Raw genomic sequence first — 25,645 nt, 5'->3', positions numbered from 1 at the left:
TTTTTCTTTGGCCTCATTCCTTTTATCTGCTTTGAGAAAAAGAAGATTATACTGTCAATCCAAGACTTAAACTGTAAACCAAGCTACTGAATTGTGCAATAACTGTGTGTATATTTATGAATTATCATCCCTTTTTAATAATGAATAACCGTTTAATCCAATGTTATTATTTTTAGTAAATTTGACTTAATATATGTAATCTTAAATTGTAATCACAGTGGAAATCGATGTGTTTGTAGAATACTTTTCATGCCATCACTGCGTTGGCGAAATAAAGTTATTTCTGAATGTCATAAATATTGTGACCTAAATATTACCCCATTGAAGTAACTAATAGAAAATGTTCATTCAATAGTGCAATCTTTTTGCAAACATATTTAGGGCACAATATCTATGTCAGACAAATATTCTGTATATGATATTCTGGGGACATCCTTCTCAATTTGGTCAGAAATAGAGTTTCTAGACAAATTAGGAATTACAAGTGTTGTACTAATAATGCATTCCAGCAATTTCCAGAGATTTCACCAGTTAAAAGATGGCTCAATTCTGAGGTGGGAAACTGATGAAAATGGAGCTGTTAATGCAAGAATTATATGTGGGAACTCCGAGTTGTTTAAAGAATAAATTGGAATCCGGCCGCATACTGATATCTAAGGTATAAGTAATTCCAGGTGCTGGAATACTGAGATGGTATTCTCGCCAGACTTGGAATGTAGGTCTATGTGTGGTCTGGTGGAAATGTTCGGTTTTTCCAAGATTTGGTTGTAGTAATTCTTTTCTTTAAAGTGTGTTTGGCTGTGCCTGATAGCAAAAGATGGAAAGCACGAAGGTGATGGCACACTTCTGATAGCGCAACTCCCTCCACTTGAAAAAAGAAATTAGATTAGAACCCCACAGGAAATGCTAAATTAAATTATTTTATTTTGGCTGTTTATGAATTTATACAGAACCGTTTGTAATAAATACTTATTAACATTTTACTTTAGGTGGAGTTTTTAAATAATTATTTTAAAAATAATACTGATTAAATGTAATACATTTCAAATGATTACATTTTAAATTAATATTAAGGTAACAGTGCTGTAGAATGTATTTTGTTCCACATTTAAATAGATATATCTAAAATCTATTTGCAGAATATTCAACATAAACATATTTTTACTCATTTTCTCATGTTAAATAAATTGTCTTTACTTTTCCCTATATTTTACCATAGGAAGATCTCTGAAGATTAATTTTATATATATTATTTTAAATGTAGAAAAATATAAAATGGTACAGTAAATTTTTATTTTAAATCGTATTATTTTGAATAGATTACAATAAATTAAAGTGATTTGTCTGAAGATTAGCTTAAAATAAATCCCACCTAAAATAAAAAACATCATTTTATTACGTTTTAAAAATTATTAAAAGTGATGTCTAGAATTAGTTTAAAGTAATTTAATTATATTAAGTATATTTTAATAAAGCCCAATGCTGCATCAAATTAAAAAACATTATTAAAATATTTTAACATAAACGAATAATTCTGTTTTATTTTAGATTTCTTAAAATTATATCACATTTATTTATATGTTAACTAGTTCAAATATTTTAGTTTTACATTAATTCCTATGGGCTTTTGTTTTAAGTCTATACCTCCAACCTCTATTCATTTTGTATGGGGGTGTTGCAGTACATGTGGATGGCCATATGTGGTGCCAGACTTGCTCCAGGTCTTAGCTGGCGTGCATTTACCACTGTTTTGAGAACTTTTTGCCTGCAGTAACTTTAGAAGAGCAGTTTATGAATAGCAAAGGAGTTACTCTTTTGTGAGTGGTTGCACCCCCCCCCCTAACTGTCCATAAACTACTCCTTACTTCTCCCTAAACCCATCCAATTTAGTAATAGTCTTTTAGCCCCCTTTTGACATTTACTATTAAATAATAAACTTACATGTGAAAGGACTTTTTCATAAAAAAGAGAGGAGAAGTGGGGTTGGAGATTTACACTTGTAGGTTTGTGAATTGCATTGTGTAGTAAGTAGTACTATTATAGTAGTACCTTACTTACTACAAAATGTGTGTGTCTAATTGAACCGATGGTGTTTAGAGCTCTGTATGAGTGAGACAGTGTCCTTTGTGTTTTATTTGGCTCTGTTCTTTGAGTGAGATTGGTGTGATGTTAGGTGTTTGAAGTGTTTTGTTGTGCTGATCACTTTTGTATGAGTTGAATGTTGCATTCTGTGATGGATGTAGGAATTTTGTGCTGCTGAGGAGCAGCTTGTTGGTTGGACACTGGCCTTAAGTGGTTGGACACTGGCCTTGAGTTTTACAGACACTCAATACTGTTGCAGACTCATTTTATCTCTAAACAATTTGTCAATAGAGGTACGTTGGTAAATTATTAGTTATCGTTAAATAAAAGGAGAGAAATTCCTCAGTATTTAAGTTCAGATGGGAAACCAATCACGGACACTGTGTGTTCTGGAGAACATGTGTTTCAAAGATTGAGACTCTTGGTCCTCTTTACACTTATGAGCAACACCAATGTCAAAATTAATGATTCTGTCCAGTATGTCCTTCTGAGTTAATGGGGATTTTGAGTGTAATTCCCCCGAATAGGGAATAACTAGTCAGACAGAATTACCAAGCCCTTTTATACAGGTTTTCCCTGATTCTCGGAAGTTTAACATACTTATTTGTCACCTCTTGTGAGCAGATGGAAAATGAGAGAGTGAGGACCAGCTATGGCCGCTAAGCAGTGGCCGTGATCTGGGGAGGGTGGCGGGGGCAGGGCAGGGTTCTAGGGACATGCTCCCCATGTTGCTCAGGTTCATGGTGAGGAGGAGCAGGAATAACCCTCCATTGCTTAGGGTGAGCGGGAAGTGGGAACTGGCCTGATATTCTGCTCTCTGCCTGCCATGGAGCCCTGGAGGTTTAACTGAATGTGTCTTTGCACCATGTACCTGGTGTTCCTGCAAGTGGTGGACGGCATGGGTCGCGGGTGCGGGGTGGTTCATGGGGGAGGTCACAGGGTGGGTTGCAGGGAGTCACGTGGGGGAATATGAAAAAATACATAAACTTCCTTTGCCGCGGGTCCCGCGTGTCTGCCCCTGGTCTCCTTGTGGAACTCAAGGAACAGGAAGCACAGCAGCCCCCACTGACCAATCACAACACTGCAATGCAGCTTTGTGATTGGTTTTGAGCATCCTAGTTTTACGCTCAACCAGGGAATGGGGGCCTGGGCATGTTCTGCATGCAGGCAGTAATGCAGCCCGCCCACCCGCCCGCCTGCAAAGCAGCAGGAAGCATAAAATGATAATAATGCAAAGTTATTATAATTTTATGTTTCTACTACGCACTGCTTAAAAGCAGTGGGGCGATGCTCCTCTGCCATAGCGGAGGAGCCGCCACTGGTTCATGCACAATGTAATCCCTGTGTTGCATCACCTGGCCACCAACAAGTGGTTCGAGTGTCATCCACTTTGGTGATACCTCTCTGGCCAACTAGGCTTCAGAGCCTCTCCATCTGGACATTTGCATTGTGTTTGTTCATAGGATTTATGCAACGCCTGAACTTTGAAACCAATTTACGGATTCAATTACTATTGTGTTCTCGCAATAACTTCTGGCATTCCAGCATGCTGTGCCCCTGCACACATCTCCACCGGCTGCAGTATTTTATGGTAAGTGGATAATCCCTGTGGACTTGCAGGCTATTCTGGATAATATCGTTAAGGCTAGCTGAAACGTAGCATGGTTTCCAATACCTGCAATGACTAATAGCTATTTCAGTGTGTAGGGGAGCTGCAAATGTAATCACCAGGCATTGTTTGCAATCGATTCAGACAATTACTGAAAACGCTTTGCATCAGTTTCCCAGCGCCGGTCCCAATTACTACAGAATAACAAATAACTATAGAGACAGGTGACATGGCAGCTCTGGAACTACATGTGATTCTTGGTGTGAAAGGCTTATCTGAAATTGTTCATTTTAAATTTACAACTTTAAAAGAAAAGTATTCCAAAGAGTTAGTATTTTAGTTGTACAATTCACATTTTATTCTAAAATGGCAATGTGGTTCATTTACAAAGTTTTATTTACTAAACAAACAAACACATTAAAATCACGTTTGCCACAGGTATAATACTTGTGAAAGTCTACGTACGCAGCGTATCAGGGGTTTCTTGGCGCTGTCGACTGGATCAGCTATGTCTAGAAGCGAGGTAACAGTATAAGGGATGGTTGTCAAACAGTTATTTTTCAAAATATTTCAAAAACGGTGACCACAGATTGCAAGAGGTCCTTCCACTCATGTTAATATGAGAGAGTCAAAGGGCACTTCAGGCTTCACCTATATTTTGGGTGAAATGGTGTTACTACGGGTAATCTTATCGTGGGCCGACTGTGTCCAGTTTGAAAGACTTTCAATTGGATCTCTAAATTATTAATCTGGACCCCATCTACACACGGTAAGCAAGAGGAGGCTGAGGCCAATACCTTGGTCCCCCAGAGGCTGACTCACCCCATTGGATTATGTCAAGGATGGTAGTAGAGACCGAGACTAAGGGGAAAAGTGGACGACGAGAGAAAGAGAGAAGAGCCACTACTACAGACTACTATTTGTAAGACACAGATTGCATTCCCTGGGCAAAGCATCTCACAGTCAGAGTTAGGTCTCCACATACGAGTGAGAGAACCCACATTACTAAAGGGTCACGTAACAGGAAGGAAATAGGACGTGGAAGCATCACTGTTCGGGACGTACCCAGTGCAAGCAGAAGGCAAACAGTCACTGACCCCGGGCGACTGCAAAACTACGAAGCACCAGGAGGGAGGAAGCCTGGACTGGGAAGACCAATTGACAAGATGGTAATAAGGCAGGTAACAAATACGAATAGCCTAGCAATCAAGCTGACCTTGGGAAACCAAATAAGGGAGAAAACAACAAATGCCAAATGATGAGTTAAGACGGGGGTAATTTAATGCGAGTGGTGAGGAGTTACAACAACTGCTATTGCCAAAGAAGGGAGCTCAGAGATAGTTGTACCTAAATACTCATTTGCCAGTATTGATCCCGGGAAATGTAATTTTACACATAACATTATGTGCTTTCCATTACCCTGTGTGCCATGTCTTCCATGCTTGGTATGTGCTTCGTCTCTTGTGTCTAACGGTGTCTGGTGAACTGACAAGATCTCTGCAACAGTGGCTGAGATCTCTGCATACAAAGATATATGTTTTAGTAGTAAATGTGGGAGAGAACAAGTGGAGAGGTGGAACAATGAGGAACAATAACTGGTGGAAAATGCCCCTTTTTGCCTAGTCTACTCCACTTCTTGATATATTTTTTTGCTGGCATTTGAACTGTGCCCCCTGAGACACTACTGTCCAGGGCACATGCTCTCACCCCCTAAGACATGTTGAAATAGGCTATAACCCTAAATGGCATGTCCAACTTACCTGTAAGGCCCAAGCGAGGCAGTATTTTGGGACTACCCTCATACCATTCTTCTTACGGTAGACCTTTTTATCCGACTGAAAGGTAAGAAAAGTTAACATTACAACAATCAATTTCAATTAACAGTGTAACCCATTTGGCTACACAATAAGAACCAGGAATGAGTTACTAAAGTCAAGAACATTTATTACAAATTAGCAATCAAGTTAAGGTACATAAATCTCAGTGCCATGCTATAAAGATATAGAATAACAACTGGGTAACCCAACCTCCTAAATCAGTTCAGGCATACCAGTACAAAACAAACAAGAAGTTTAGTCACAGCAATACAAAAGAGCAGTATTAATATCTGATGCTCAGAGAAGATGTTTTGGTCTTCTCTCCTATACATGAGTAAATCTAGAATCGTCTACGTTAAAGACCAAACAAAGTCATTAGTTCATTAGTCTAAAGAATTAAAAAGTTCAGGGAACTGCAGGAAAACTGAAATTTGTGGGAAAGTACGGGAATTTAGGAAAATGAAGGAAGGTGAAAGCATTGCAATAGCTCAGTCAAGAGTCATCTTGGGTCAGGGGAACTTTTGAGTGTCTAGCCTAAACCACAATCAGCAAGAATCAAAGGTAATAAGCATAGAGGTCTAAACCTTTTAAAGTCCAAGGAAAAGTGCTCCAGCATCAGACAGTGTAGCCTCATTTATTCACACTAAATCAGTCAGGTACCACCCCTCTGTTCCCATCATCAAGGGTTCCATTGCCCTTTTCCATTCTGACGCTGTAAGATGTACCATTGGCAAATTATCCCACAATGAACATGGGTACTACACTGTCCTTGCTCAACCAAGCCCAATTTGTAACATTGCTAAATAGGACTCTTCAGTTAATGCTCTGGCTCTCCATATTCTTTTGTCAAGGTCTTCTTCTCAGGCTTTCTCTCTATCTCTAATACAGTGTTTTATCTAATCTCAAACTAACAATGCATGTGAATACCTGCAAGGGAAAATCATTGTTGGCAGAAATGGAAAACAGAATTTTATGCAGAATGGAAAAGAGGCCTAGTAAGGGCAAGTTTAAAATATTAAATCAAGGGTGCACATTTAATATGTGTTGCATTTTTAAACACAAATGAATATAACTTGTCAGTACGTTAGATTCACATTGCTTGTGGCATATGGTAAATCTTTCATAATCATGTGTAAGTTTACCTTAGTAACTACATTTTATATGAATTATACGTTTAACATTAGTGTACACATTACATTAATCCATTAGCTTTTCCAGAATAATCACATCCATGTGAGGAATGTGAGGAAGGTTTCTAATTCAATGAGCTAAACAGTAAATCTCGCTTAATGAGTTATGGCACACACAGTTATGCATGAATTCTCTAATGCTACAGTGAATGCACTTTAATAATGATGTCAAGTGCAACATCTCTTTTTAATGTTGTTAGGCCACACAGGAAACAAGTGCTAAGTGCACTTTCAGGTTATCCATTTGCAGTGTGTAAAGGCGGGGTAAAATTTAAACAGTACCATGGTACAAAGTGGCCTGTAAGATAAAGGGTGCAAGTTACTATTAATTTAGGGCATGGGCTGTGGTTACTTGAGATAGCTATAACTGGTGAATTCCAGTGGTTTTCTTAGTTTACAATGTTAAGTTTTAACTGACTTTGGCACCTAACTACAAGTCCCTTTAACCGCTTCCTGCCCAGGGTGGCTACCAGTTACAGCAGTGGTTCTGCTGTGGCCTGCTTGATTACCTGAACAGACAAGGTTTATGAGGCTACATTGTCTGGAGTGCTGTGCTCTGCCAGTAATGGGGACAAGCAGCGAAGTGGCGGAATCAACTAGTTCAGGTACTGGTGCGACGTGTGGCCAACCCCCTGCATCCTCTCAGTCTCATTTTCCACTCTTCCCCATTTACAGATATTTCCCTCCTGCTGTTTAGTGTCACTTTCCTAACTGAATACAACATTATGGGGGGAAGGGAGCACAATGCCTCCCATCCCAGCACAGTTCACCCCATTGCATCCTGGTAAATGCAGTACGCTTACTTTCAAAGTTGCTGTAGTCTTTCATCAAAGTTGGTGCAGGTAGTGCTGTTATCTCTAGACACATGTCTGGTTCTGGGTTTAGCCCGTCATCGGTAGAGAGCGAAAAATATTAAGGAGCAGAGAAAAGTCATCAGGGGTTGCTGAAATGCTGCCCAAGTCTTCACAGGTAACAGTACCTCCCCACAGGCACACAGGTGCATCCCAGGAGAGCTTGTCAGCTCGTTGGCTCAAGGGAGCCTTTTGAACACAGGGGGAAGGGAGCACCCTGCCTCCCATCCCAGCATAGTTCACCCCATTGCATCCTGGTAAATGCAGTACGCTTACTTTCAAAGTTGCTGTAGTCGTTCATCAAAGTTGGTGCAGGTAGTGCTGTTATCTCTAGACATGTGTTTCTGGGTTTAGCCCGTCATCAGTAGAGAGCAAAAAGTATTAAGGGGCATTATACATTATACCTGCAACCCTTCTAATGAGTTGGGCCTACAGCTACTCCCCTGCCTCTATGGGGAGTGCCTGGTGGGCTGCAAATGCAGGGTGTGAAGGAACTGCATGATCACTAACAATGCTTTACTTCCCCTCTTCATTGTGGAATCCCCCCTTGTGACCTCTGTCACGGGACTGTGCAGTGCTAACTTCTCTTCTCTAGTACAATATTGATGTGTTGTCTCCGCTCCTCTAAGACTATGGCGACCACTACCCATACCATCCAGGGCGATTCTCTTTGCATGAGTGTTCCATTGAACCTTACAGTCCTGCAGGACCAACGTCGGGTGCATTTAACAAATCTCTGACCCAGATAAGTTGGGCCTTATCCTAGCTGCCATCCATGAAACCCTCACAGCTACGGAGGCAAAAAATTATCCATTATTATTCAACATTCATTTGCTTTGGCACAATCATAGACGCAGCGGGCGGGCGCAGCGGGCGCGCCGGCCCGTCTGCGCCCGTCCGCGCCGGGACCGGGCCGAGGGCCAGAACCCCTGCCCCTCTTCTTTCGTACAATCGCAGTACGCTCTTGGAGCTCTGTCCCCCATATGCCCCTCTCTGCTCCAAACACGACCTTTTACATATGCCCTTGGAGAAACACATACAATGCTCACATTGCAACACCTCGCTCGCGCTTAATGAACCCACCACCGCTGCTAAAACTCCAGTTTCTGAGAGAGATGTACACATCACCATGGCACTGATTAATGCGCGTTCCCTGTGCAAACATTGCCAGGAAATAGCTGATCTCATTACTGATCTTAATCTGGATGTTCTCTACATAACAGAGACATGGACCGATGAGGCATCTGCCCCTGACTACGTAACAGCAGCTCCCCCAGGCTATAATGCCTATCGGCAGGATAGGGCCAAAGGGAAAGGAGGTGGGTTAGCAATTATAGCAAGAGACCAATTTGAGGTTCGCTTCTCGCCTATTCCCATTACATCATGCGAAGCCATGCATTTTAATATAAAACTTACCTCAACTTATAACTTCAAGGTAGTACTTCTTTATTGACCCCCTGGGACCAGATCAGCGTTCCTCGCTAATCTAAGCAATATCACTGAGTCCATAATCACAGAAGAGTCCACCACAATCATGGGCGACTTCAATTTTTATCTGGAACAAAGCAGTGATAAGGACACTACTGCCCTTATATCAGACTTAGAAATAATGGGCCTCAGACAATTGGTCACGACGCCCACTCACCAGGCAGGTCATACGCTGGATGGATTTTTCACCAATGTGGAAGGTCTGTGCATAACTTCAGTTCTCCCCATGACCTGGACAGACCACTCAGTCATTCTTAGCAGCCTCACTATTAAAGGCTCGTTAAGGAAAAAGGCTGGTCACCCAAAAACAGGTACATTTAGAGCATGGAAGGACATAAACCCTAATGACCTAACGTTGCTCTTAAACAATACCAGGCCAGAACTATCTAATGACCCCTATACTGCAACTACTCAATTCCAGAAATGGTTGGGAGATGCCACGACCCAGCTGGCTCCAACTAAATCCCTTTCAAGAAATAGAAGTTCGCCAACGGCCAAGTGGTACACAAAAGAATTAAAAATCCAAAAACAATTAACCAGGAACAGGGAAAGGCACTGGCGAAGAACATATGACAGCGAAAATAAGGAAAAATATAAAAAAGCTCTAGCCTCCTACAAAGCAATGATAATAGCAGCTAAAAAACATTTTTTTACAATTCATATAGAGACTGCGAATAACTCCAGCAAACAGCTCTTTAACATTGCCAAAACTCTTTCGGGTAACACCCCGGATCTTAATCCGCCTCCATCACAAGTACTATGTGATGCCTTATCCAAGTTTTTCTTCGCAAAGGTAAAGGACATTTACCAAGCCTTCAACTCTAATTCCTGCAGCAGTTGTGCTTCCACCCCCATGACTACTTCAAAAAATACCATGACCAGTTTTAAACCCCTTACTACTGACCAAATTAAGGGCATAGTCAAATCAATTAAAGCTGGATCAGCCCTGGATCCATGCCCAACTTTTGTGATCGCGATGGTGCCAGACACGATCATCCCTATTATCACTCATGTCTGCAATATAATTCTTACATCTGGAATTTATCCTGATTCTTTAAAAAACACGCTGATCAAACCCCTGCTAAAAAAGCCTAGTCTGGATAAGGGTGAACTCAAAAACTATCGCCCCATAGCGAGTCTCCCTTTTTTAGCTAAAGTTACAGAAAAGGCTATGAATCAGCAGTTGTCAGAATACATAGAAAGCTACAACTTGCTGGATGACACCCAGTTCGGTTTCCGTAAACACCATGGTACGGAGACCGCTCTTATCAAAGCGGCTGATGATATAAGAATCATCCGTGATCAAGGAGGAACAGCTTTGCTTGTCCTTCTTGATCTATCAGCAGCCTTCGACACGGTCGACCATAAGATCTTGGTCGATCGTGTCGAAAGGATGGGTATTCAGCTCACTGCAAAGGACCTACTCGCCTCCTTTCTAGCTAACAGGACCCAGGCGGTCACAATGGGCCCTTTCCAATCGGCAAATTTGTCGTTACCGTGTGGGGTTCCTCAAGGCTCATCCCTAAGTCCGACACTATTTAACATATATGTGTCGGACCTTGCAAGTGTCATCAAAGCTTATGGGATGAGCCTAACCTCATACGCCGACGACACCCAATTGGTGTTGGCCATAAAGGGTGATGGACAGGAGGTGGCAGCGAGGTTTCAAAGTGGGTTGATCGCTATCGGTGAGTGGATGACAAAAAATTGTTTGAAGCTCAATTCCGATAAAATGGAGGTGGTTATCTTTGGCAACTTGTTGCCAGCCTGGTCTGTAGCTTGGTGGCCATCGGCTCTAGGCACTCCTCCCTGCCCCAACGCTAAGGTCAGAAACCTAGGAGTAACATTCGACGACCAGCTTAACTTTCTGGCGCATGCAAATAAGGTGGCAGCTAACGCCCACTTCAAACTCAAAATGATAAAGAAAATTTTACCTTATCTACCAGACTTGGCCGCCAAGACGTTAGTCACCTCCTTGGTCTTGACATCTCTAGACTATTGCAATGGTCTTTTGCTCAATGCACAAAACAGAGTAACCAAAAAACTACAGACTGTGCAGAACGCGGCGGCACGCGTGCTGTCCAAAAAACCTAAATTTGCACCCATCTCAGATACTCTGAAAAGCTACCATTGGCTAACCATCCAAAACAGGATAAAGTTCAAATCACTGTGCATAGTTTACAAAACGCTGCAAGACCAAGGACCGCGTTTCCTTAAAGAACAACTAATTCCCTATAATCCGCCCAGAACACTCAGATCCACCTCACTTAACCAATTGGTGGTACAACGTAGCAGAACAGTCTCTTGGGGTGACCGCCGCTTCTCAGTTGCGGCCCCTAAAATCTGGAACACCCTGCCACACCACTTAAAAACAAGCCCCTCGCTCCTTCAGTTTAGGAAAAAACTGAAGACTTGGTTATTTAACCAGTAAATCAAACTTCTGGATCACCTGTTCAGGGAGAGACATTTTTGCAGATAGCGCCGAGATGCCCACGGGTAATTGTATGCGCTTTATAAGTGTCATTAAATAAATAAATAAATAAATAAAGAATTGCAGCTACTAAAAATACTCTGCAGAATATCCACCCACAGCATGCAGACATCACAGCCCGCCTACTTAAGCTTATCAATTAAATCCAGAACTTAGATGATCAGGATGAGGATACCGAAGGCAGATCACACAGAAATAACCTCAGGATTGTTAGTATATCAGAGGGTTCGGATGGCTCCAACCCCACACTCTACATTGAATACTGGCTGCAGACCATAAATACTCCTGAAGGTTTATCCCCCATATATGTCATGGAGAGGGATCATCATGTCCCGGCATGATCCCTGCTCCCTGGGGCAGGTCTTGCCTGATTGGTGTCAAAGATCACCATCAAAATGGCCACTACACTCCGGCCTCCCAAAAACAATCCAGGGATTCCACTTCAGGTGAAGACTGTAGAGACTCATTGTCCATGCTGAATTCACTTCCTGCTCCCAGGGTCACACCTCAGTCCGTGGTCAACCTGGTCTAACTTTATGTACTAACCATCTTCTATAATGATCACCCCTCTTATTATTTGCACCCATCTGTCTACTCTCCAGGCGGCTGTACAGTCACTTCTGTTTGTCTGGGCTGGTGTAGTGGTTTTTCAGGGTTTTCAACTGCCTTTGCTGGCCCACACCTTATCCTTGTCCCTAGCAAACGTCTCAGTGGTTCACCCATTTGTCGCAGTGCTCTCAGATTAAAACCATACCATGAAGATATTATGTTGACTCACTGCTGTTGCCTTCCTCATGCATATTATACCTTTCTTGCATCCTATAGTGGTGTAATTTTATCCTGAGTCCCTCCTGCTACTTTTTCTTTTTTCTGCTTTTTCCTTACTAATGTTGACGATGTTCAATTGTGTTACCTTTGTTGGGAGAAGTTGGTAAGTTTTTGGTTTGATGCCAGTTTGACTGCTGACTGGGTTTGTTTGCTCTCCGGTGAGGGAGAACACACCACTGGTAAGTCGAACTCATATATACAATGGCCCTAATTATTCCTCCTAGAACCCCTGGGTGGGATTTCTGCCCTCATGATGGTATTGCTCTACATACATACACTAGACGACCCATGACCGATATAGGCCCATGGGGTAAATGCACACATCTTACTTGGAATGTTCAAGTGATTGAAGGGGTCTAGGGAGCGCTATCAACTTTGTGTGGACTTGGGACAACAGGGTGCACACATAACTTTCTTCCAGGAAACTCACCTTAATGATACAGAGGTTGCAGCGCTGCGTCATAGATAGAGAGGTAGCATCATTAGGTACTCGGTATTCCTCATACGCTAGGGGTGCCACAATTTGGATCCGTGCAGGTGTCCCTTTCTTTTGGAGGACTCCCAGATCAACACAGAAGGCAAGTACGCACTACCCAGAAGATTCTTTGATGGACTGCCTCTCGTGTTGGGATCAATGTACCCCCAATACTAATCAGTCTGGCTAAGTAGCCTCACTTTCGACCACTTTCTCACCTTGGGAAGATGTACCCTAGAAATTAAGGGGACCTTTCAATTCAATAATGGATAAAACACTTGACCGTTCCTAACCTCCTCTACAGGGTACCCAGGCCACCCACAATACAACTGCTCTTGCTGACTTGCTCCACCACTAGGCACTCAATGATGTCTGTTGCTTGAACCACCCCCATGCACTGGAATACTCTTTCTATTCCTGGGACACAATGTCTATGTATATATCTACGTCTATGTCACTGCTTAATTTGTGCCAGTGCTTTCAGGTGCTGAGCACCGGCACTTTTTTCTCAGGGCTGGGTCTATTGTAGGGGTGGGCAGAATGAATCATTCATAAACATTTAGCACGGGAAATCCCAACTGGTGCAAGCTGAATGCTTTCAATCTAACATGTTCTCCTTGATGTGTGGGGCCTGTCTTGTTTCGGGCTCTTCTGGTAAGACCTGCACTTGTTTTTACTTTTTATCAGGCTAAGGGAGGGTTAAAGAAACGCTGGATCACCGAGGCAGGAGGAGTGCCAACACCCAGGCTTTGCATAAAGAGCACTAACTCCTAGACCAGCCGAGCGGCAAGACCATGTACTGGAGTGGCCAAAAACAATACAAGCGGAGCAGGAGAGAGATAACACATACACATCCCACTGCCGAGAATCATGCACATACACAGAAGTGTACAAGTGGAACAGCAGAGCCAGGCACTCTACCCACAGGCTGGGCTGTGAGCTCCTGCGGTGCCTCCTAAGCTCTGCTCTCCATTCACCCGAAGTTTAAAATCACCTGACCTGATTCAAAGGAGATCCCAAACACCGGCAGGTCTGAGATTATTTTATTAACATTGCCCTGGACAGTGCATGCATTGAGAAGGAAACGGCAGAGAACAGAAACTGAAACCATTCAGCACAAGTGCTCACTCGCACCGGGCATTAAATGCTGTTCACTACTGGCATCCTCCTCTGCACGAAGGCCATTCTTGCCCAGCCAGGGACAATCATGTAAAGCGCTCCAATATCTTCAATTGAGATAGCACTTTATAAAACTGCAGGAAAAAAAACATGATGCCGTTTTTGAGCATGAATCCCTTATTTCCACCCCCGTCCCACCCTCCGAAACATGCCCAGGGTTCTTCTGAGACACTACAGAATGCTCTTTAAGAGCTGTATGGTCCGGGGTACCATTTTATGCCAGATGTAATGTCACTTTTGGTGCACAAGTTTGAAGCTGTTCTGGCAAATATGTCAATCTCGTAGCGCTATTTGTTTTGAATGGCATTCTGGGTCAAGAGCATTGCTTATATGGTGATATTTATTGGTAGTAAATGGGCAATGGGAGCGTCCAACAACTGCCATGTCAGTGTGCTGCGCGGAGAGATTGTGTTTTTTACTTGTCGCAGAGGGTCCACACACTGTCTTTCCATGGCTGCTGGGCTGTCTTTGGCCCGGTGTGGAAGGTGCACAAGCATGGCCTACTATTTGAATCAAAACTTTCAAAATCTGTGAGACATAGTGTAGGCTGAAATTCTTTCAACCTTTGGAAATGTGAGCTTAAAAAACCCAGGGAAGTAATAGAAAAGATGAAGCACATCAGATAGGTGATTTGGGGAGGGAAATCTAGAGATAAGAGGTGGTATTTCCATTATCCTTAAATAATTCTAGGCACTGTTGAGAAAATAACAGGAAAGTCAGCAATTTCCAAGTTATATGATGATGGATAGAGTGCCTGGATGCAGGGCCTGGTGAGTCAGTGGAGTAATGTATTTATTGCAACGATCTGTGTTTGGCCTCATAGTCATATGTTCAAAACCTTACAAGGCCATGCAGGCTTTCATCCTCGAGACAATATCAGAATTCTTGAGTTAGAAACAAAGGAGTGATCATATGTTTCACAAAAAGTGAGTAACAGAAGCAAGAAAAGGTGCTTTTAATAGATGATAGCAGGGGCATAGTGACCGTTGGTGCAGCCGGTACAATGCACCGGAGCACAGAGGTGGGAGGGGCCCAGCCTGGCCTGCACAACGTGATAACATTTCAGAGGGTATCTGTGCCCAGAATGTGTTGTCCTAGTCTCATCAGTGGACCCTAATGCTGCAGCTTAGTTTAGGAACCTTCACAACACTGATAAAACTATGTTGGAAGGCATTGCTGAGCTCAGCTTTACTGCTTTCCTTCGATGGCCGCAGCAAAATAAACCCACACAGGTATTCTGCTAATTCCAGAGCTTCAGGGCATCCCCACGTCTCTGCCAGTGCTGCTCACTCCTCATCTGTATTTCTCACAGGCTGGGCAGTGGCCCTTCACTCACAGCTCTGCTGTGCCATCTCAGCCCCGAACTTGGGCCTTTAACTGACACTTTTATCAGGATTAGCCATGGTGATGCAAAACATCTTTTGATAGCATAAAACCATAACACTGGTTAAACAATTGCTATTGTCTTGAACAGCACAGCAATGCATTGACGAGACAGGCCAATAATGATACAACCCTGTCACCCCTCAACGTTACATAATGAATTACTGTATAGGTAATAAAGCAGAGGTGTACTCTTTTCATGCTTTCCCTCACTATCTACTTTTCTTTCTCCCCTTCAAACCTCACACCTTTCCTTCTCTCCATTCTTCCTTCACTATCTGCCTTATGTCAGTGTTTCCTCCTAATCGCCGCCTTTTCACCTTCCTCTCTTTCCCTTCCACTTTCCTTGCACACGCTCTTTGCTCTTCTTCCCTTGAATTTCTCCTTTTTCCAATTTTCTTTCTCATCTTCAAAATCAATCTTGCTCTCCCAATCTCTGCTTTCCCCACATCTCATCACAGTCTTTGTCTACTGTATCTATCTTTGCCTTCAGACCTCTCCTCCTTCCTCACTCTTCCTTTTATGTTTTTCTTTCTTGAGCATATATGTATATCCACTGCAGGAATCTGTCTTTGATGTCAAGGTCATAAATTTAAATCTTGATGTGACCACTCAGACTTTTTCTATCTGAGGTCGATACAATTAGTGCCATTGAGCTGAATAACAACATTTGTAATCTGTGTCAAAGCCCCCTCTGGTGAATATGTGCTATGAAAACATAAACGGTGTATTAAGGATACAGATATGTATTTGAATTGTTTCTTTTTCAATTTCTTTGCAATATTACCCAGCCATTATTCCCTTTGTCCTTCCTTGACCCAGTACCTTTCCTAGACGTAGCCATTCCCCTGACCTCCTTTCTTTCCTTCTTACCAGCTTCTTCTTTCCTTGTTCTCTCCCTCAGCACCTCCAGTTATGCCTCCTTTCCTCTTTCCATTCTTGCTTTCTTACACCCTCATCCATTCCCCTTCCTCCCAATCCTTGGTGCATTGCTTCCTTCGTCCTCCTTTCATTCCATACTTTCTTTTTTTCCTGGGACCTTCCTTCATCCCTTCTTTAATTTCTTCTTTTCTTACCTTCAACCCTTCCTTTTGCTTTTCTTCCTCATTTCCTGTCTTCTTTCTATTCATCCATCACACATCATCCACTTCCGTTCTCCCTCATTCCTTCTATCCCTTCATTTCTTCCTTTCACATTATTTTCTTTTCTTATTTCCTCCTTTTTTAGCCAGTACCATTTAATTCCTCATTCCACTACCCACCTTCATGCCTGAAGTTGTTGCTGTCTTCTTTAATGCCTTCCTTCCTTCATACCTTGCTTTCTTTTAAACAGCACAGTACAAGCACATTCTCTTTAGTTTATAAAGTTGCCTCAGGCCCTCAAATGACCCTACTAATGGTACATTCTGAGATTTACACACATTTTCTAATTTGAGTTCACTTAAAAGTTGTTGCCATAGGCTTCTCAAATTTTAAAATATGTTATATTGATTCGTATAGCGCACTAATCAGGTGAGGTATTTGATGTGCCAATGTGAAGAAATAGGTCTTCATCTCCTTGCGAAACTCAAGGGAGGAGGTAGCTCTAATGTGTTTAGGCTTGTAGATGTGGGTGGGGTCAATAAATGAAGTGGGTGGAGGCACTGGAGGTTGTGGGCGGAGCCAGGGAAGTGGGTGTGGCCTCCTAAAAAATGTGAGCACCTGCACTTCATATTTTACAAATTAAGCACTGGTCTATGTCTGTTGATCGTCTGGTCTGCCCCCTTTCTCTACAATCACAGTTTACAACAGTGAATTATCCTAGTACAACAATCACTGACAATAGCCTTTTATGAGCTTGTCTCACATGCGGGAGAGTCCCTACTCCTGTTCCAACCTGGTGGATGCAACCACTGTGAGTGGAGGATCATGCATTTTGTGAAGTGTTAGAGGAAGTCCCAGTACAGGATTTTACTGAAAATGCCAGCACAGCATCTTCAAGGGCTCATGAGTGGGAGCCCTACACAGTAGTGAAAGGAGACCTCACCCTATGTGGATGAGTGTGGCTCAATGGTTAGAGCGGCAGACCCTGATGCAGAGTTCTGGCCCGGGACCAGGGTTCAATTCCCTCCTCGGCGGATCTTGGGCTCAATTTCCTCGGACCTGACAATTCTCGCCTCGGTGCCTATTCTAATCATGGGCCCCACGCTGCAACTCTGGGCAATAGCTTGCTTAACCTCCACACCGGCCCCAACAGCGCTAGGATGCCTGGGGGTGCCCAGCAGTGGACACTTCACAGGGAAAGCCAGGAAGGGTTCCACAGCGGTATGAGTAATAGCGCCAGGAAACCGCTTGGTGGCAGTGCGCTCTACAAATACCTTGACACTATGAACCACCATTGGCGTCCACGCATCACCCATTGGCGTCCACGCATCACTGGAGGCTGGCATCCAATGCACTGAAGGCCAGTTAGATGACCTTGAAAACTTGATTCTGACAGACTCCAATCGCCATGGCTGCTTAAGCACCCTTCGAGGCGAATATGCTAAACTTATGAAGCACCTGCGATGTCTTAACGCAAATTCCTATGCACCTCGCACAAATGATTCAGGTGAGTAGACTATCAGCATGAGTTATTTGTCCCCACAATTTGGTGTCACCTATACTCACCATTAGGGAAAACACTGGCACACAAGTATTCATGCAATACAACATTAACCAACCTTTATCCAACATTGCAGAGGCTTCTACAAGGCAGGCCCTGTGTTTGACCTATCCATGTCCCACCTCGATATTCCTTGGATCAACCCAGATGCGGCACTAACTCTCAACTCCCCTATCACAGTTCAGGAGATATAGCAGGTGATCCAACCATCATCCTGCGGTAAATACCCAGGTTTCGATGGACTCAGGCTCAAGTTTTATCAAGCATATGAAGCTCTGTTAGTGCTGCGACTCGAGACTTTGTTTGCGGAGACTGTTCAACTAGGCACCCTTCCCGCAACTGTACAGGCATAGTCACTTCTATACCCAAACCTAATTGGGACCCAGCTGTTGTTGCCTCCCATCCCCCATTATCGATCATTAATGTGGATTATAAAATCCTTAGTAAAATACTCGCGGATTGCCTGGAAATCAGATTTACCACCAGTCTTCCACTCGACCAAAACGGTTTCGTACTTGTTTGCCCTAATACTTCACTTAACATTCACCATCTATATCATGTGATGGATGGAGTGGCATGTGTGTGACCTGAATTAAATTGTATCTCTATCAATATCGAACAAGCGTTCGACAGCCTTATCTGGGACTATATGCTTGCTATATTGCCTAAGCTCAAAAATGATTAATTGGATCACATTGGTGTACTTCTCTGCTACAGCCAGGTTCAAGACGAGTCACCACATTTGGGAGGCATACAATTTTGCCTGAGTCAGCAGCCAGGGATGCCTGCCCTCTCCACTGTTGTTTTTGTTAGCAATTGACCTTTTGATGATTACATTCTGATTAAACACAATGTGAAAAGCAATGGAATATTTTTTTTAAAAAGTACCTTGGCTTTACATTAAATTATGTAAACCTTTCTGTACATACAAAAGAGATCTCGACTGTTTTGGGAATTTGGACTGGCCTTTTAATGAGACATAAAGTTTCCTGAGCGTTCAATCAAGTTCCCCAGGTGCAAACCCGCCGAAAACCTCTTCCATCTCTGAACACCTACACTGGCAAGTGTGATCGGAATTTAGTGAAAAATAGGGGAAGGAAGTGAGACAGAAATACCAGATTAAAGTTCACTTCATGTTGCAGAATGATACATAAGTGAAGGTAAGTGTATTTGACCAGTAAAGCTTTAACATGCAATCAGGCTTATAAGTTCGAAAGGCTTCGGCATCAGCTGCGGTTCTAATGATCCTTAGGCCGACCTGGCAATCAACAAGAAGCAAAAACATGAAGGATTGATATGAGTAAGAACTGCTAAATATACGGAGATCCAATGCAACTAGCACAACGTTGCCAGGCAAAGACCAGAGCCATGACTAACCTTAAGTAAGGCATTGCCAACATTAACACCAGGAAGTATTTTTTGCAGTTAGCAATCTTCTTTTTTGTTCGTTTAAATTGACCTGTCTTCCATAGTTTGCTGTCCCTGTGTACTCTGCACAGTCTGTGTTTTCTCTGAATTCTAACAGATTCACAAGTCTTTACCATTAAGAATGTTGCTGAATCAACTAGTGACATTATTTGAGTGTCGAAAACTAAGAATATCAGGAAAGGATTTTGCTTAGAAGATTACGCTGAAAGGGTGCACACTTAAATATGTGTTTACTCAAGCATCAATCTTGTGTCATCCTGATACTTTAAAGAAGTTTATTGTGAAGGCTGATGCTTCTTGTCAATTAGCACAGTTGGAGGTGCTGAGTACCACTCTACGAGATCCATGCGTCTGGTGGCAGTGTACAAAGCTTGTGGTTGCTGGGTGTCTTTTAGTCAAGGAGAGCTCAGCAGTTATTGCAGAGTGATGGTGCTGTGGGGACTGAAGCAGCACATGGATGGATGGAAGATGCACTGCACGGCAGCGCATTCAATGTGTAATATTGTTCCCAGACCAAACTCCTGTTTGTTCCCAAGAGAGAAGGGCTTGCTTCTTAAAACCGGATTTGCTGTGCTTTCCACTTAGTGTGACATGACAAACATGACTCTAGGCCTACCACTGTAGCTTGGCTTCTGCAGTATTATGACTGCAACCTGGTCTGTCAAAAAAAAACACGTTTTTGATAGCAGAAACCCTCCCATTTAAATATTAATAAGTCGTCCTTATGTAGGTTTTGCTTCTCACAAGGCAGGGTGTATTGCATTTAGCAACAGGAAGTGAAACTGTGAAACCACACCACAAAGGAATCCTACAACAGATTTAGACAGTCATTTTTAATAAATAAAACCAGACCAAAACGCCAAAAATCCAATCAGTAGAACTGGAGATATTCAATTTGAAAGATTTTTGGAAAAATAGAGCCAAACGGCATAAATCACCAACTGTTGATATCTGGCTGTGCCAGACCGGGACAGAGGCCCAAGTTCAGTGGCAGTTCCAAAGAAGCTGAAGAGGTGATGTGGGTTCTTGCTACTGATCCATGCAGCAGTGGTGATGCATCGTTTCTGCTTGAGGGCGATGCTTTGGTTTCACTGGATCCACAGAGGCTGGCAGAGCACCTTAGGTCCGCTTCCAAGGGTCCGGGACCGGCGTGGCACCACTTGGCAGGGTGAACTTACAGATGGTAGAGTCCAGGGACAGGTGCAAGGTTGTTGGAAGCCTGTTGTGTCCCTGAGGCTTCAGATCAGGAGGCTGGCCATCTGGCCTATGAAATCACTCTGGGGTTCTGAGTTCAAGAGATGCAGGTCCAGTCCTTCTGACCCAGGCAAGAGGGCAGCAGGCAACAGCTCAGCACAGCAGGGCAGCTGTCCATCAGAGGAGCAGTCCAGCAGAGTGACAGTCCTTTCAGCAGCACAGAAGTCCTTCTTCCTGCCAGAGTATCCACAGATTCAGAAGTATACTGAAGCATTGGTGTCTGAGGTCCAGTATTTATACCCAGTTGTACCTTTGAAGTGGGGTAGAAGCTTCTAGAGGTTTCCCTTTGAAGTCCCCAGGCATCCTGCCTTCACCGCCCTGGCTGCAGGCTATCTGGGTTACGCAGACCTTTGTGTGGAGGAAAGACATAGGCTATTTAAGAGAAAGTATGGCTAGGTTCAGCTCCTCCCTCCCATCCTGTCAGTGGTGGCCCATCCAGGCACACATAAGCGCTCTATTGTATGTTGCTGTCTAGGGAGGAATAAACAAAGATCAACTGTCAGCTATACCCAATCGTGTGACAAGGCTACAGGCAAATATCACCATTCTAAAGGTGGAATTTTCAAAATTGTAATTTAAAATCCGACTTCAACATAAGTTAGGAATTTTCAATACAATTCCAAAGAAATCAACCATGAACTTGTTATGTGTTCCCATTTGGAAATTACAGCTTATTAAAATCAATAAAGTAACTCCAATGTTATTTCATGGGAGATGTAGGTCTTGCTATAGTGAAAACAAATGTAAGAGTTTTTTACTACCAGGACATGTAAAACTTAAACGTATATGTCCAACTTTTTAAATATACTGCACCCTGCCTTTGGGCTGTTTAGAGCCTTACCCTAGAGGTGCCTTATATATATTAAATTGATTTATTTTGCCAGGTCAAAATGCCCTGCACATACAGGCTGCAACAGCAGGCCTGAGCCATGTTATTTAAAGGGCTACTTAAATGGGTTGCACTATCAGTATTGCAGACCCACTTGTAGCAATTAATTTACAGGCCCTGGGTACACATACTACCACTTAACTAGGGACTTACAATTACATTAAATATTGCAATTGGGTATAAGCCAATTTTACCATGATTTAGGAAGAGAGCAGAAGCCCTTTATCACTGGTTGTAAGAAACTGGCTCTATACATACTACACCAAAATGAGGAATAGTGCGTATAGAGTCCAGGTGTCCCCAGAGATAGGCAGAGGTTAAAGTTAGATAGAACCTTACTTTCCAAAGGTGGTAGCTTAGTCGAGCAGTAAGGCAGTATCAGAGGACAGTGTTAAGCATTTGATGTACACACTCAGTCAGCAAATGTATTTACATTCTCAAGAACTGAACTCTAGGCCAATTGTTTTTGTATAAAAATATACTGTTGTTTCTTTTCAGAACCAAGCAAGCCTGGCACAGATAAGCATTACATACTTTTCAGTAATAAATTACTGGATATCAAACAGTTTGAAAATTCAATAGAAATTGTACTTTGTTTGATTTACAGGGGAGCAGTAGTATGCAACATTTAGCAAATGCAGTAAATTGAAATGAAAAGGCTTTTTCTACAAATTGCAGGTAAGTTACTTTTGCATTACTTTGTCTTACTCAGTGCTGGATGCCTAGATTCAGCACTGGGACATGTCATGCAAACAGGAGAGAAAACGAGTTTTGGTTATTTGTACGATTTTTAAAGAATATCTTTAGTTTTCAAAGCTCCACACTTGGTCGTTTTTTTGCAAGGAAAATGATCAATGTTATCCTATGGAGGAAAAACAGGTTATTGGTTTGCAGGTAAGGAATCGACTGTGGGAGTTAAGGGTCTGGGGTTAGACTCAGGGGTCCCCCAGGATCAGTGATGCACTGTTGTTGCACCCTCAGCGGCACTAGGGCGGCCAGGTGCAGAGTGTTGAGGCCCAATGTAATCCAATGGAAGATAGGGGGCCTCCGGTTGGTGGCTGCTGGCAAGCAGGCCACGAGGTTGTGGGAGCAAAGCTCCTAGGATTTAGCTCAGGGCAAGTTGGGGACCAAAGTAGCACCAAAGGTGCACCCTCAGCGGCACTAGTGCGGCTGGATGCAGGGTGCTGTTTTGAAGTCGGGTGCCCTGTTGTTTTCAGTAGAGAAACTTCGGTACAAAGAAACACGGCAGGCTCGAGGATGAAGATCTTCTAAGTGTGACCACCACTTCGAGGGGTAAGTTGGAATGCAGGGATGCCTTGGGATGTTGGATTTTCAAACCTGCTCTGGTCGCGGTAGAAGTGGTCATCTGGATTGAGGCTGCAGGCGTCGTCTGGAGGCTTGAGGCAGATATGGGGTTGCCGGGGTCATGGGTCAAGATCACCAGGGTGACCTCCTTGTGGTGTGTTTCCACTCGAGCTTGAGCCAATTTCGGCGGGTGCAGAGTGGGCTGGATTTGCGGTCTCTGGCTGGCACCAGAAGCTGCAGTTTGAACAAGTCCGGTGTTCACAAAAGATTCAGGGGCATATTACCAACGATTAGCGATATTTATCGCTAACGATGCTTAGCAACGAATTTTTTTACGCTAAGCATCGCGGGAAATTATCGCAGAGATAACTTGCTATTAGCAAGGTTTATCTCAGAAGTGATAAAAATCCTCGCGCTAACTGCCAAATGAGAGATTATCGCTGGAAAACCAACGATAATTTCTCGAAGTTTGGCATTAGCTTGATGATAGGGGCTCACAAACTTAGCCATGATATCCACCTTCCATAAGATATCATGGCTAAGTCAGGAAAATACCAAGTGTAAACTAAGCAGTGCTAACCGCGGTTAGCGCTGCTTTTTTTATCACTAACAGGGTTAGCAAAATCCTTGATATTAGGAGAAATGTCGTTAACAACATTTCTCCTATTATTTTTCTCTGGAACGCCCCCTTTGCATCTCATTAGAGATGCAAGGGGAAGCGTAGAGAAAAAGGGTGCTAACATGCAAATTTGCGTGTTAGCACCCTGTTGCTGATAGGGAGATAATTTTATCTCCGCTTTCTTGGCTTTTAAAGCCAAAAAAGCGGAGATAAATCCCTTGATAATATGCCCCTCAGTCTTTGAAGTGAAGGCAGGCAGGTCCTCTGGGGTTTTTGAGGTTGCTGGCTGACACACCAGGATTTCGCAGGAGCAGATTCGAGGGGAGACAGGCCTGTAGGGCTGGGGTCAAGTCAGTGGGCTTTGTCCTCTTGTTAGCTCTGCATGGCTCTTAGTCCTTCTTCTTATCTTCTTTTCTTGTTGTTGCTGGATCTGGGGAAGGAAGGTTCACTGTGCCACTAAATACTAAATGTAGGGGTGTACAGGTAGGTAAAGGGGCGGGACCAATGGGTCCCTTCCCTATTCTGCCACTCTCCAGTGGGAGGGGGGCAGGAGCCTGTCCCTGGTTGGCTGGGACTCCCCATCCTCAAGATGGCGGAGACTCGAGGTTGTGCTTCACCTCGCCTTCCCCACCTGAAGGGTGGAGTTGGCAGAGGTGGGCACACACCTTTTCCTCACTCATTTTTCCCACCGGCTCTCTCCCGCCCTAAGTGGAGGGTAGAACCAGTGGAGACCAGTTGCTGAAAGCAGCAAATGGTCTGAAGAGGCTCACAAAGGCGGCATGCCTTTGAAGCTTCTCCCTCGTAAGCCCTGCCCATCCTGGGGGTGGAGGCTTGGCACCTTGTCCCAGGATGTGCATTGTTTCAGGACCCCGAGAGCAGCAGATCTCGACCCAGGGGTCCAGAAACATGACAAACTCCCAGCACCATATACTCCTATTCGCAGCACTGCACTTACAGTGCCCAGGAATGGACTTGGGCGTGTAGTGGTACAGGGCTCATGCACCTGTACCCTCACCACTGGCATAGGGCACCCAGCTAGAGGGGTGACTGATGTATGCCAGGGCAGTGGTTTAAGGGCATGGCGCACAGGGATATGGGCCATGTTGACTATTCCCTTTGTTCTGCAGCAAGACACGCAGCCTGCAAAGGCAGTGTGTGAGTGTCAGGGTATAGGGCCTCTAAGGGTGGCACAATAAGTGCTGCAGCCCTTAGAGGCCTTCTCTGGTCACAGTGCCCTGGGTACCTGGGGTACCATTTACCAGGGGTTGACATGTGGCCAGAGATGCCAATTGGGTTTAAGCTTCAATGCAGTTTTAGGGAAGGAACATATGCCGGGTACCTGCTTGGCAGGAGCCCAGGGCACACTCAGTCAAAGAACATCAGCAATTCAGCAAAAAGTGGGGGCATACCATGCAAGAAAAATGTCACTTTCTCACACTGGTTAGCAGTTATAAAGTGCACAAAGTCCTAAGGCTTGCAAAACAAAAACAAATTCAGCAAAAAATGGAGGGTAATGGCAAAACGTTTGGGCTGACCCTACAGAGAGGGACAGGTCCAACTAGGCAGGTGGGTGTTTTTCCTTTCTCAGCATGACTTTAGAATCACCTATATTTCTGGTTTAAAGAACTTTAAAGAATATGTAAGCTAATGTTTTATCTCAACTTTACCTGAATGATAACGCACTTTGAAGAACCTAACATTCCTCCTCAGTGAATGATTGGTAAAGTTCCGTCTTTTTTATGGTACGTGACAATGGCTCAAGGAGAGATGGGTCTAAATGAATTGGAAGACTTTATTTTAAAAACTCCTCTAGTTTGTTGAAATAAACTATATTTTAGTCAATAAGACATTGCTGTTCTCAATGAAGAATTACAACAAGATATGGAAGGGTTGCATGACCTGCCCATCTCAAGACGTTTAGCCACAGCAACTTTAGTTTTGCAATCTTTTGGAGGCCTTCTGTTTATGAATATGATCTTGCCTATTCTATCTGTGTGTGACATAACTATTTTAAGACTTTTGGATAGCTGCAACCATTGCCCAAGGCTTAAGAAATACATTGTTGCATAGAATTTGACAGAGTTTATAATAAATCTTCCATGTTCCGAAGGAAA

Source organism: Lissotriton helveticus, chromosome 5_1, assembly GCF_964261635.1.
Source record: "Lissotriton helveticus chromosome 5_1, aLisHel1.1, whole genome shotgun sequence".
In the NCBI taxonomy this organism is placed as follows: domain Eukaryota; kingdom Metazoa; phylum Chordata; class Amphibia; order Caudata; family Salamandridae; genus Lissotriton; species Lissotriton helveticus.
This window is presented reverse-complemented; position numbering follows the sequence as displayed.